Raw genomic sequence first — 12,142 nt, forward strand, 5'->3', positions numbered from 1 at the left:
TTTAGCTGTATTGTGAAGTGGAAAGGTAAATAATGTAAAATGAGGTTGGAAATATGGGTTAGGGATAGATTACAAAAGCCTTTAAATGATAAACGGAAAGTTTCTCTTTTAACCCAGGGTCAGGGGGGAACCACCAGCATTTATTGAATAGTAGGGTGACAGGGTCCATCAACAAGATGGGAAGCCCTGTTTATAGAGAGACAGCAAATCTCTCAGATCCAGCTAGGAAAGGCCTGATCTCAAAGGGAGAAAGCTAAGGAATGAGTAGCCATAGTAGTGACCAGGAAGATTCTAACTCACCAAGGGTCTCCCACAAGACAATTATAACTTGCAATGCCAATTTACCTAGTTCTCCCTCTCAGACTTCAGACTTCGCCTACTGATTCCACAAGGCACTGTAAGCTCAAGACCACCATCCTCTTGGATTTCAGGGAGGCTTGGTACTGTGCATGTGGTTTGAAGCATCCCACATGTTCACAATCTGGGTGCTGGACCTCAGAATACCTAGGATGGGAAATTGTCCTCACTTATCCCCATGTTAGATCTGGGAATAGTGCCCTAGAACTGTATTTATCACAGCTCACATGTGAATGCTATGGACCCAACCTTCTCGACAGTGGCACAAGCTGAGCATCATGGCCCATGAGGCTCCAGGGGTGGGGAAACTGGGGCCTTGAGGCCACATGTGGCCCTCTAGGTCCTCAAGTGTGACCCTCTAACTGAATCCAAACTTCACAGAACAAATCCCCTTAATAAAAGGATTTGTTCTGTCAAGCTTAGACACAGTCCCAAGGCCACACTTAAGTACATAAAAGGCTACATGTGGCCTAGAGGCTGCAGGTTCCCTGCCCTTGGGCTAGACAGTAATAATGATCAGTCTGGTGTATTGTTATGACCTCTTTCCTGGTGGTAGTGAATCCTGAGTTGGCAGTTAATGGAGGGAGCAGTCAAGCTTCAAGGAGTACCTAGGTCAAGCTAAGTGCTTCAGTGATCCAGTGCTTTTCCCAGTTAGAGAGGCCTCTGCAGGCTAGTATTATAAGCTGGGAGGGTTGTAGAAGGACCTGGAAGGTGGGGCTCACTGTGGGAGTGGGTTATTTGACTCCTTAGCAATCCTGAATTCTCTAGTGATCCTAAAGGCTTCCCCCTGTTGTGGGAACCCAATCAAAGCAGTACTATAAGTTGGGAAGGCCATGTAGGTACCTGGAAGGTGGGACTCACTGTCCCAGGAGAGACAAGGAGATAAGATGGGTTGTTTACCTCACCTTCTTAGCAGCTTGGAATTCTTTCCTGTTGATCATGGCAGTGTTATTACTCAGCATACTATTATATGTCTGGAAAACTGTAGAGGTCTCTGGAAAAGTGGGGTTCACCAGAGAGGGAAGATGGATTGTCTTGACCATTTCTGGACTTGGGTATGAGTTGATTGCATTTTTCTAATGGATTAAATAAAAGTTTTCCCATATGTGATGTAACCCTAAGAGCTTGTAAGGCCCTTTTCCTTTTGCTAGAGAGATGTAGGAAAGAGTCACATTCTGGGGTTCCTAGTCCAAACCCAGGTTACAAAAACAAGCCAAATAGCATGATTAGGGAAAAGGCTCTCCAAATGAAACTAGTCCATGTTTACAAAGCTTCAGCTCTGGGCTGTAGGTTACAGTTAGGGATACAACTGTGTAGATGCAGTGTTAGCATTAGGCTGTGATTACTGGTATGAGAGAGAAAGAGTGATTTGGAGTTGAGAACTCATTCAAAGAATTGAGAATGTCGACTGAGAAGAGGTAGGAGGAAATAGGCCATCATCAAGCATTTTAACATCTGTCACATGGAAAAGAAATTAGATTTGTTCACAGAAGGGAGAATTATGAACAAGAAGTAGCATTTGTAAGAAGCAAATTTAGTTTTGAAGTCAAGAAAATCAGTTACTGGATTCTGATTCAATGATTCTATGGGTTGCTAAACAGGAAGGGACCCTAACAATATCCCTACTATATTCTCTGTGCCACCTTTTGGATTGCACTAAGGGTCCTGGTGCTCCTATCATCTTCATTCACTGCTAGAAGAGGCAGGTAGCATGTCCGAGAGGGAGTGGGATGTATCTGTACAGGTTCCAGTGGTTCCATCTATGTTTGTCACCGATCACAGGGTAGAATGCTGAAGGCAGGACAGGCTCATCTCCTCCCCCTCTTCTTCACTCTTCCATGGGGTAAAGGTTGGGGGGGAGAGGGGGAACGGGAAGTGTCAGCAGGGGCAGCCAAATGCGAATGGGGAACTCATACAGTGCAGCCATATGGCACCTAGGATAATGTGCCAGTCCTAGTGTACTATTTCTCATGCCCTATAAGTATATGGGAAGGTTCATGTACCTGCTGGTGCCAGAATTTCTCCACTTATGATTGGTACCTTTTGACAGTATTTTCTTCTTTTATTTATTAAATATAGAATAATCAGAAGTTCTAGCAATCATGGTCTACTTGGTAGTTCTTGCAATTACGGTCCACTTGAGTCCAGTCTGCAACTACCAGCAGTGTTATTTGCTTCTAGAATGTTTGCTTTTTCATTTGTCAGGAGCAGAATAAGAGATCTGGGATGCAGGGTGAAAGTAATCAGTTATGGGGCAGCTATGGGATAGCTAAGGGGCATAGCAGATAGAACTCCATTCCAGAAGTAAGGAGAAGGACCTGAGTTCAAATCCAGCCTGAGACACTTAAGTTACAAGTTCAACAAGTCACTGATTACCTCCCCCCTGCAAAAAAAAAATGAAAGTAGTCAGCTAATTGATCAATTAACATTTACTAAGTGCTTACCCTGTCCACCCTGTTTTCTGAGCCTGCCCTCAAGGAGCTTCCATTTTAATAGAAGTAACAACATATGCATAAGTAGGCACACATGGGATACATACAGAGTAGACAGAAGGTACCCCAGAGGAGAAGGCTCTAGTAGCTGAAGAAAAGACCTCCTGTAGAGTGTGGGATCTAAGCTGAGTCCAGAAGGAAGCCAGGGATTTTACCAGGTGGATGTAACATCTTGTATGAGGAACAGCAATTAGGCCAGCATAGCTAGATGAGAGAGTTCACTGAAAGGACTAAGATGGAACAAGACTGGGAAGGTAGGAAGAACCCATGTTGTGAAGAGCTTTAAATATCAAACAGGAGCTGATATTTGATCCTGGAGGTAATGGGGAGCCACTGAAATTTATTGAGTAGGGGGAGACATGCTTAGACCTAAACTCTAGAAGAATCACTTTGACATCAGTTTGGAGGATTGAGTGGGGAAACACTTGAGGGAGGAAGGCTAATTGCAATAATCCAGGTGAGAGATGATGAGATCCTGAGGGTGGTGGTTTTGTGAGTAGAGGGAAAGGGACATATCCAAGAAACATGGATGCTCAATTATCATCTCTATGCAGATAATTCTCAAATCTATTTATCCAGCCCAATTTGTCTCTTAACCTCCACTCTTATATCATCAACCCCCTAGTAGGTATCTCTGATTGGACATTCCACAGACATCTCAAACTCACCATGTCCAAAAGGGAACTCATCATCTTTCCTCCCTTTTCCCTTTTTTTTCCTCATCTCTTTTCCTTTCTTCCCAATATACTTATTCTAAATCCTCCAAGTCACCTGGGCTTGGGATCTGGGCATCATCCTTCACTCCTCCCCCTCTCTTACCCTCCACATCCAATCTGTTGCCAAGGTCTGTTGTTTGACCTTCACAATATCTTTCCCAAATTTGCTCCAACATCTCAAATGAATCTCTTCTTAACTTGTTTTGTAATTTATAGATGTTCCCTGAGGTGTAGCTAAGTTTCCTGGTCCTATTGGAACATGATTTTTGTTCAGGTCATTTCATTTCAAAGGTCTTTTGCCACTTGGTTTAAGGTCTATAAATGAATTCAATTGATTGAGCATCTTATCTCTTACTTGAAATGGGATGGGGTCCAGTAAATCAATCACCCCACTCTTACACTATGAAAATATGAGAGGCAAACAAGCTGGCTTTTTCAAACAGTTCTCTACAGCCAATCATATCTTCAGAGTGACACAATAGACTGAAAGGTACAGAGAATACAAGGTTCTACCGTGTTTACTTTTTGTTGATTACAAAAAAGCATTTGACCTGAAAGAACAAATACACCCTTAAAGGTTCTGCAACAAAGATTCTCTCATGAATGTGTTAAGCTCATATAAGATTCCTGGGCAAATGCGGCAACAGAGATTATTGTTCAACAACCCCCTAAGTATTAATGTTAAGCCAGGCATAAAATAAGCAGGTGGCTGCCTGCCAAGCCTGTCTGCCATCATCGTGGAAGCAAGGCCCAAATGGAAGAGGGATTCCTCATAGAAATTGAAGTCCTGCAACTGTTCTTATTATCCTAGTTACATTGAGCCTTAGGACATAACAGAACCTGCTCAATGAGATCCATGATTAGTCAAAAGTGATCAGTTTAACAATCCAAACAGGAAAATGGATGAGGGATGCCTATTGTCCAAATTATGACAAGCAGTTGGATGGCCAGTTCATTGAGTTGGTAAATCAGTGCATATACTCAAGACAGATGCTACAGATATACAATGATTTAGGTATAAGGTTAAAGAGGAAGAAGAGAGCAGATTAGGTTGTGTTTGAAAGTTGAAATGATCCCAGACTCCTGTCCAGAGCAAAAGTGCATCTTTTTGCCAAAAGGTGGTTGCGAATTTTGGAACACTATGATCTCCAAAGAATCAAAGTTCTGGGTCACCTAAAAGGTAATGGAAAGATTCATGATGGGCACAAGTAGCCTGAAATATATTTCTTTTTTTTTTTTTGCTTTTTGTAGGGCAATTGGGGTTAAGTGACTTGCCCAAAGTCAGGAGGACCTGAGCTAGTGTGTCAAGTGTCTGAGGTCAAATTTAAACTCAGGTCCTCCTGACTTCAGGGCCAGTGCTCTATTCATTGTGCCACCTAGCTGCCCCCTGAAATATATTTCAAGAAGTCACATAAGGCATATCACTGAGGAAACATGATTAGAAGGGATAAGACACAAATAGCCTGAGAACTACACTAGTGCTAGCAAAATTTAGAAAGTCCTAGGAGACCTCCAGTAGATTGGATAAATCATCTGTAGAGGACCTATGGGACAGCAAGGAAAGAAATTTACAGAGGATGAAAAGTCATGGGTTGTGATCTGCTCTACTCAGATTTACTGAAGTATTACAGTATCCAGAATCAGGAAGGTGATGGTCTCACTGTCTTCTGCCCTGGACAGACCACAACTGGAATCTCGTGTTCAGTTCTGGAAAGTACATTTTAGGAAGGTCATTGAGAGAGATGAAAAGCATCAACCAGAATAGATAAAAGACTTGAGATCATCAGCCAGGATTGATGGAAGGAAATTGGCATGTCTATCCAGGAGTAGCTAGGTGGCACAGTGAATAGAGAGCCAGGCCTGGAGTCAGGAAGACTCATCTTTCTAAGTTCAAATCTGGCCTCAGACACTTATTAGCTATGCGACCCTGGGCAAATCACTTTACCCTGTTTGCCTCAGTTTCCTCATCTGTAAAATGAACTGGAGAAGGAAATGGCAAACCATTCCAGTATCTTTGCCAAGAAAACACCAAGTGGAGTCACAAAGAGTTGGGCATGACTGAATAAGCCTGAAGAGGAAACAATTTGGCAAGGGGGTAGGAGAGTGAGGCAAACAAACTTAATGTATTAAAACATTGAAGGGCTGTCAATTAACATAGGGATTAGATGTGCTATGCTTGTTCCCAGAGGACAGAATTAGAAACAATGGATGAAAGTTATGGAGAGGCAGATTTTAGGCTGGATATAAGGGAGAGCTTCCTAACTACTAGAGGTATCCAAAAGTAGAGTAGGCCGTTTGGAGATCAGGGATGCACCTACCCTGTTGGTCTTCAATTGAAGGTCTTCAATTTGTTTAGGATGCTGTATAATCCTGGTCATATGAATGATAGCTGATAAGTTTCTGAGAATTGTGAAAACCCACATACATATTAACATCTGTAAGCATATCTGTCTCTCTGTTGCCTATATAGTCTATTCATTGACTACTGTAACCACCAAAAAGAAACCACAAAGTCAATTTTTCTCTTTCACTATACCATTTAATGGGTAGCACCTTACATCTGAAGAATTAAAGTGATAATTGTCACCTTTCCTTCACCTCTCATTTCTCTGCATTACTCATTACTATATTATCGAATGTAGATTCCCCCTGTTTCTTTCCATCTGCTTCTCTCCTTTTCCATTTCTTTTATTTTCATCTTGTAATCTTAGGTTCCACTCATACATAATCCTTGTAAAAGCTACTCCAGTTTCAAAACATTTTTTGGGTCAGTGTCCATTCAAAAACACAGATCATGAGCCCCCCATTGGTGTTTCTTTTGACAGACCAACAGGAGAACAATTAGTTCAAAGCAAATGACATTTAATTAAGTAGTATTGCAAAATAAATGATCAGGAAAAATTTCCCCCATAGACAAGGAGATACATTATCCTACAGATTTCTACACTACTGGTGAATGCAAGAACATATATATATATAGTTTACATGTGGCCTAGGAACATGTGCAGGAGAGGGGTACACATAGGGTATGCATATAACTAGGGTACATGTATGGAACATATAAGGAACCGATATAGTCCAAGCAAGTCATGTTCTCAGGGCTAATATTCCAAATGGAACTTTCTTTCTGCCATTTCTTGCTCCTTGTAGAACAATCAGTATTAATTGCTGGTCAAGTGATGTCACTGAGCTACCAGTTGCTGGACTGGATGGCTGGGTTGCATTGTTGGGCTATTCTCTGCTCTCTGCTGCCATCTGATGGCATTCCAGGCCTAGGATGTTCTCTGCTTCCATCTACTTCTGGTCCAAAGCACCTGTATGGTCTATTCCCCATAGGGATGGGGGAATGGTCTATCAGCTTTGTTTGGCATTTGAAGCCCTTCACAATCTACCACTCCTTCCCTTTCCCTCCATATTATACATTACTCCCCTTCACACACTCAACAGTATAGTCAAACTGGCCTTATTACTGTTCTTCATCTATAAAGCTTCATTTCCCATCTCCATGACTTTGCATTGACTGTTCCCCATGCCTGGAATGTCCTCCCTCCCTTAATCTCTTGGAATCACTGGTTCCTTTTAAGACTTAACTAAAGCACCACTTTCTTTCTGTGAACCCTTTCCCAAACCCACCCTTCAGCTGCAAGTGGCATTCATCCCCTCCACCACCACCTTGTATCTATTTTGTGTATACATGTATATGTTGTCTCCCCTGAGAGAATGAAAACTCCTTAAGGGCAGGGTCACAAAATACTTTTGTCTTTGTATTCCCAGTGCCTCAAATGGTGTCTAGCACAGAGGAGCCTAAATGTTTATTGATCACTGATTGAGAGATAAAACAGCAGTTATCTCAGCTCTGTGGTACCTAGCCAGAGAAGCATTACATCTGTCTTTTTAAATTTATTTGCCTTGATGCCACCCTAAGACCCCAATCTACTATCTGATTTGCTCTCAGAAAATTCCTTTCAAATCCTTTACATTTCCATAATGAAAATAGTGGTCAATACAAAACTTGCTTCAGAAGCAAGCCTGAAAGAGGCTATTAGAACTGGCAACCTTTATTCTACTTTTCTACCAAGTCCCCATACTCTTTGAACTTCCATTTATTCTTTTCTCTTCCATTCTTTTCACTTTTTCCTTTTCTTGTTCATTAATCCTGTATCCTTTTCCCATTTTTCTTTCCCTTTCTTTTGAACAGTCTTATTATACATTATTCCTCATCACATACTATACCATCCAGTCAAGCTAGCCGTCTCACTGTTCCTCCTATACAGTTCCTCTTTTTTCTACATTGGTTCAAACATTTTAATTGCCTAGTATGCAAAAAATCTTACAACACTGTACTGGGTACCAAAAGGTATACTTTGTTACTTCAAAGGATCCATGATCTCATCCATGTGAGTGTTCCCTTCACTAATGAAGATTGAAACACATCTCATGTAATTCTCTTCTGTGTTCTCACTTAGATCGTTCATTGCAAATCTATTCTATTTGCTAGTGACCTTGCTCTAGTTCACTTTACATTCTGTGGATAACAGTGCAGGGTTCAATTCAAGTCAATATGCATTTATTTAATTACCTACTATGTGCTGAGCACTAGGCTAAGCCCTGGAGCTACAAAGAAAGGTAAAAAACAGCCTCTGTTCTGAAAGAATTCCTGGTCTAATGGGGGAGAGAACATGGAAACAGCTATGTACAAATAAGATATATACAGGATAAATTAAAGATAATCTCAGAAGGAAGGGGCTAAAAATAAGGAAGACTGAGAAAGGCTTCTTGCAGAAAGTAGGATTTCAGATGAGGCTTGAAGAATCTCAGGAGACAGAGATGAGAAGGGAGAGACATCCAGACATGAGAGAAAACCAGAGAAAATGTATGATGTCATAAGATGAGTAAGGAAAAGCAAGGAGGCCAATGTTACTGGATTGCAGAGTACATGAAGAGGAGCATATATCAACAATGCAATATTCACAAAGCCTACAGCAATTGTAAATATGCTGATGTAGTTGTTAATCACAAAATATATCAGGCTTTCTATATGGGGGATAAAGAGAGAACATTTATTAAAATACCAAAAGACTGAGTCCCAAAACCAGAAAGTCAAAGCCATCAGAGTAGTTATGAAATTGGCACAGGTAGATAAAGTAGAAAGCACCCACATTCTCAAGCCTTTAAAACAGAACAGGCTACCTCAGGCAAAGGTCCTCCTCTCCCCACTCACAGCAACCACCCAGCGTCCAGGAAGCATGCTCCTAGCAGCTCTGGCCCCTGGCAGTCCTTAGCAGGAGTCCTTAGCAGAAATTCTGGCTGGCTCAGAAAAGGGGTTCACGCCTCCACCTCCACCTCGGCTCTACTGCTCCCACTGCCGCTGCCGCCGTCTCCGCCCCTGCTAGCCACTGCAGGAACTCTAGCTTGGCTTCCACTTCCTCTTGCTCCTGGTATATCAGCAAGTCCAATGGGGCATGGAAGATCTTTAAATCCCATAACCCTTACAGAGCGAGGTGTAAAAAGACTGGAAAATTGCAAGAGGTCAGGTTATTAAGGGCAGTGAAGTCCAAACAGAAGATTTTATATTTGATCCTGGAGGTAATAGGGAACCACGGAAGTTTTTTGAGGAGGGAGGTGACATGGTCAGACCTGCACTTTCAGAAGAGCAATTTGACAGCTGAGTTGGGGATGGACTGGAATGTGGAAAGACTTGAAGCAGAGAGACCAATAGGACAGTGTAAGATGATGAAGGCTTACATCAGGGTGGTGGCAGTGTCAGAGGGGAAAGGGGACATATATATGACAGATGTTGCAAAGTTGTCCACTCCTTACTCTCACCATATGATTTGTTCCTTCTTCTTTTCTGATCTGATGTTGCTGTATTACCAAAGGTACAGTGAATAGACAGCCTTGGAGCCAGGAGGATGGTTCCAGCGCCATCCCTGACACACGATGTCTCTGTGACCTTGGGTTAGTTTCTTCACTTCTTAGGCAACTTTCATAGACTACAGGTTGTATCACATGGGGTGGGATAGCCTTCTCTTTAAAAGAGAGACAGAGGGAGAGACAGAGAGGAACAGACCTCCTCCTGTGCTGATCTCTGCAAGACATCCGAAGGAAGGGGCACCTCTCTAGCTTGGTGTCTTGGCTCTCTAGCTTTCCTTTCTTTGTGTGTTGATCTCTACCTGCTTTGCCTGCCTCGTTCTCCTAGTTTCTGCTACCCTCCCTACAGTACCCAGGCTCTATCTTCTATTTTGGGTGCCATCTCTATGCCTCTGCTACTCACCTTGTCTCTGTCTCACTTGATCAACTTCTGTATCTATACTTCAAACCATCTGTTTCTGTTACTCTCTTTTTCTCTGTTTCCCTTAGATCTTTTCCCCTACCTCCCTCTTCAGCTATGTTGCTCCTGATCTCATCACTGCTTCTCTTGGTCACTGCCATCACCAAAAGGAATGAGGACAAGATCATTGGTGGTCAAATATGTATTCCCTACTTCCAGTCCTGGCAGGCATCTTTGTTCCTCTATCAATGTTCCACTGTGGGGGAGTCCTGCTGTGAATCTTCACAGCTGCTCACTGGGCCCACCAGAACCTTTGGGTGGTCCCAGGGAAATACACCCTTAGGCACCAGGAGCCCTCACAGCAATTGTTCAGGGTGGACCATCGGGTACCCTACCCTAAATACAATCTCAGTCCCAACAACCATGACTTCATTCTGCTTTACCACAAGAAACCAGTGAATCTGACTCCCAAAGTTCAACCCATTAATCTGGCAAAAGACTGTGTCTATCCTGACACAATTTTCCTGGTGTCAGGCTGGAAGACCATTTTTAATTCTTTTGCCCATTTTCCTAGTACCTTCCAGTGTGTGAACATCAGTATCTCATCTGAAGGAAAATATAAAAATGCCTACCCAGGAGCCATGACTCCAGGCATGGTCTGTGATGCAGACAAGAAGGGTGGGAAGGACTCCTGCCAGGATGACTGGAGGGCCCTTGGAGCATGGAATACTGAGCTCTGGTCAAGTATCCTGGTATCTGTACTAGCCTGTGCCATTACCGTACCTGGATCCAAAATGAAGTGCAGTGGCAAAAGCACTGACATGCCCCCCCACCCCCAGGAAGGTTGACCAGTCCAACCTATCCCCAGTCCTGCCCCTTAAGTGGCCTGAAACTCCAGCCCCACACACTACAAATGAACCCAAGCCTCCTGCTGATTCTTCAGCCCCTGATCCTTCTGATCAATCCAGTTGACCTTCTCCCCCTCCTCCAGGAACAGGACTCAGGCATCCTGACTTCCCAGCCATGAACCTCTCAGAGGATCCAAGTTTCCTAGGCTCCATCTACAGTTTGGATTCTGATGCGTAGAAAGGGAATCAAAAGGCTTTAGAGATGGAAAGGACTTTAGAGCCCAAAACAGCAGGTCTGGAAAGGGACCTTTTAGAAAGACCATGGACTCCAATTTTTACAAATAAGGAAACTGAAGGTTATATTAACCTCCTGATATTACATAGCTAGGATGAAGCAGAACTCAATTCCAGGCTAGTGTTCTCTCCCTGATCTGGGTATTGAAGGTACAGATTGATCTCTCGTCTCCCAGGTACCCCAGCCCCTCCCATAAGGCTGTTACTGTCATTGCTCAGGTATCCAGAGCCATCAGTAACTGAGTTGGGCCCTCTGGGTCACCCCTCCCCTAACCTTGCACATTAGATAACAACCTTAGATTAATAAAACCTCCAAAAGAGAGGAGGGGAGGGAGAGAAAGACACACAGAGAGACTGAGAGAGAGAAAGATTAATGAGGAGGGTGGGAATTTGCTTCATAATAAGAATCCTGCTCATAAACTCCCCCAAAATGTATCTGACTGAGGGGAAAAAACCTCTAAGTTGCAGCAAAGGCACTGACTTGCATTGTTCACTCACTAGAGAGTTCATTCCTTAGACCAATGAGTGATATCACAGGTCCAGGCCCTACTGATCTCTCTATGTACAATAGCATCCTTGTTCCTACCAGCATTGCCAGTAGAGCATTCCTCCATTCTGGACCTATTTCAGGAAATCTTCTGAAGGCACAACCACTTCCTTTCTCAACACTGTAACACACATTAGAACAGTTTTTAAATACAGTAATTTGTAAACATGGAGAATGGTTTCCTCACAATGTGAAATGTATGTCCATGCCAGACTTTTAGAATATCACAGTAAACAGTTCTAGATCTTAAACTATTAGACATTTCTACTTAAATGCATTTTGTAAAACAGTGTGTCTGAAACCAACCCTGTCATCTCTCCCTCTAACTACCTTGCCTCTCCTAATGTCCCTATTTTTATCAGTTTTGCTACAATTTTATGACAGAGAAGAGAGAGAGACAGAGATACACAGAGAGATGAGAGACATACATGGAAGAGAGACAGAGACCAAGACAGAGACAGAAAAGAGAGAGAGGAGAGACATACAGGGAAGAGAGAGAGACAGAAACCAAGATGGAGAGAGAGACAGAGACAGAAAGAGAGAGAGACAGAGAAAGAGATAGAGAGATATAGAGAGGAGAGACATACAGGGAAGAGAGACAGAGACCAAGACAGAGA

General features: G+C 42.9%; 1 long non-coding RNA gene and 1 pseudogene across 1 annotated transcript in view; one reads left to right on the top strand and one right to left on the bottom strand.

The window, feature by feature from the left end:
- The window catches only part of LOC138150591 (uncharacterized), a 32,502-nt gene extending 23,276 nt beyond the window's left edge, over positions 1 to 9,226 (bottom strand). The window contains exon 1 of the long non-coding RNA XR_011165591.1: positions 8,756 to 9,226. This is a non-coding gene — a long non-coding RNA (uncharacterized lncRNA). The remainder of the gene's footprint in view (positions 1 to 8,755) is intronic.
- A 648-nt stretch (positions 9,227 to 9,874) lies between these two features.
- LOC138150560 (kallikrein-14 pseudogene) lies at positions 9,875 to 10,656 on the top strand (annotated as a pseudogene).
- Positions 10,657 to 12,142: the final 1,486 nt, after the last annotated feature.

The sequence above is a fragment of the Petaurus breviceps genome, unplaced genomic scaffold (genome assembly GCF_028583685.1).
Source record: "Petaurus breviceps papuanus isolate PSGF00001 unplaced genomic scaffold, PetGlider_PUasm1.0 90881, whole genome shotgun sequence".
In the NCBI taxonomy this organism is placed as follows: Eukaryota; Metazoa; Chordata; class Mammalia; order Diprotodontia; family Petauridae; genus Petaurus; species Petaurus breviceps.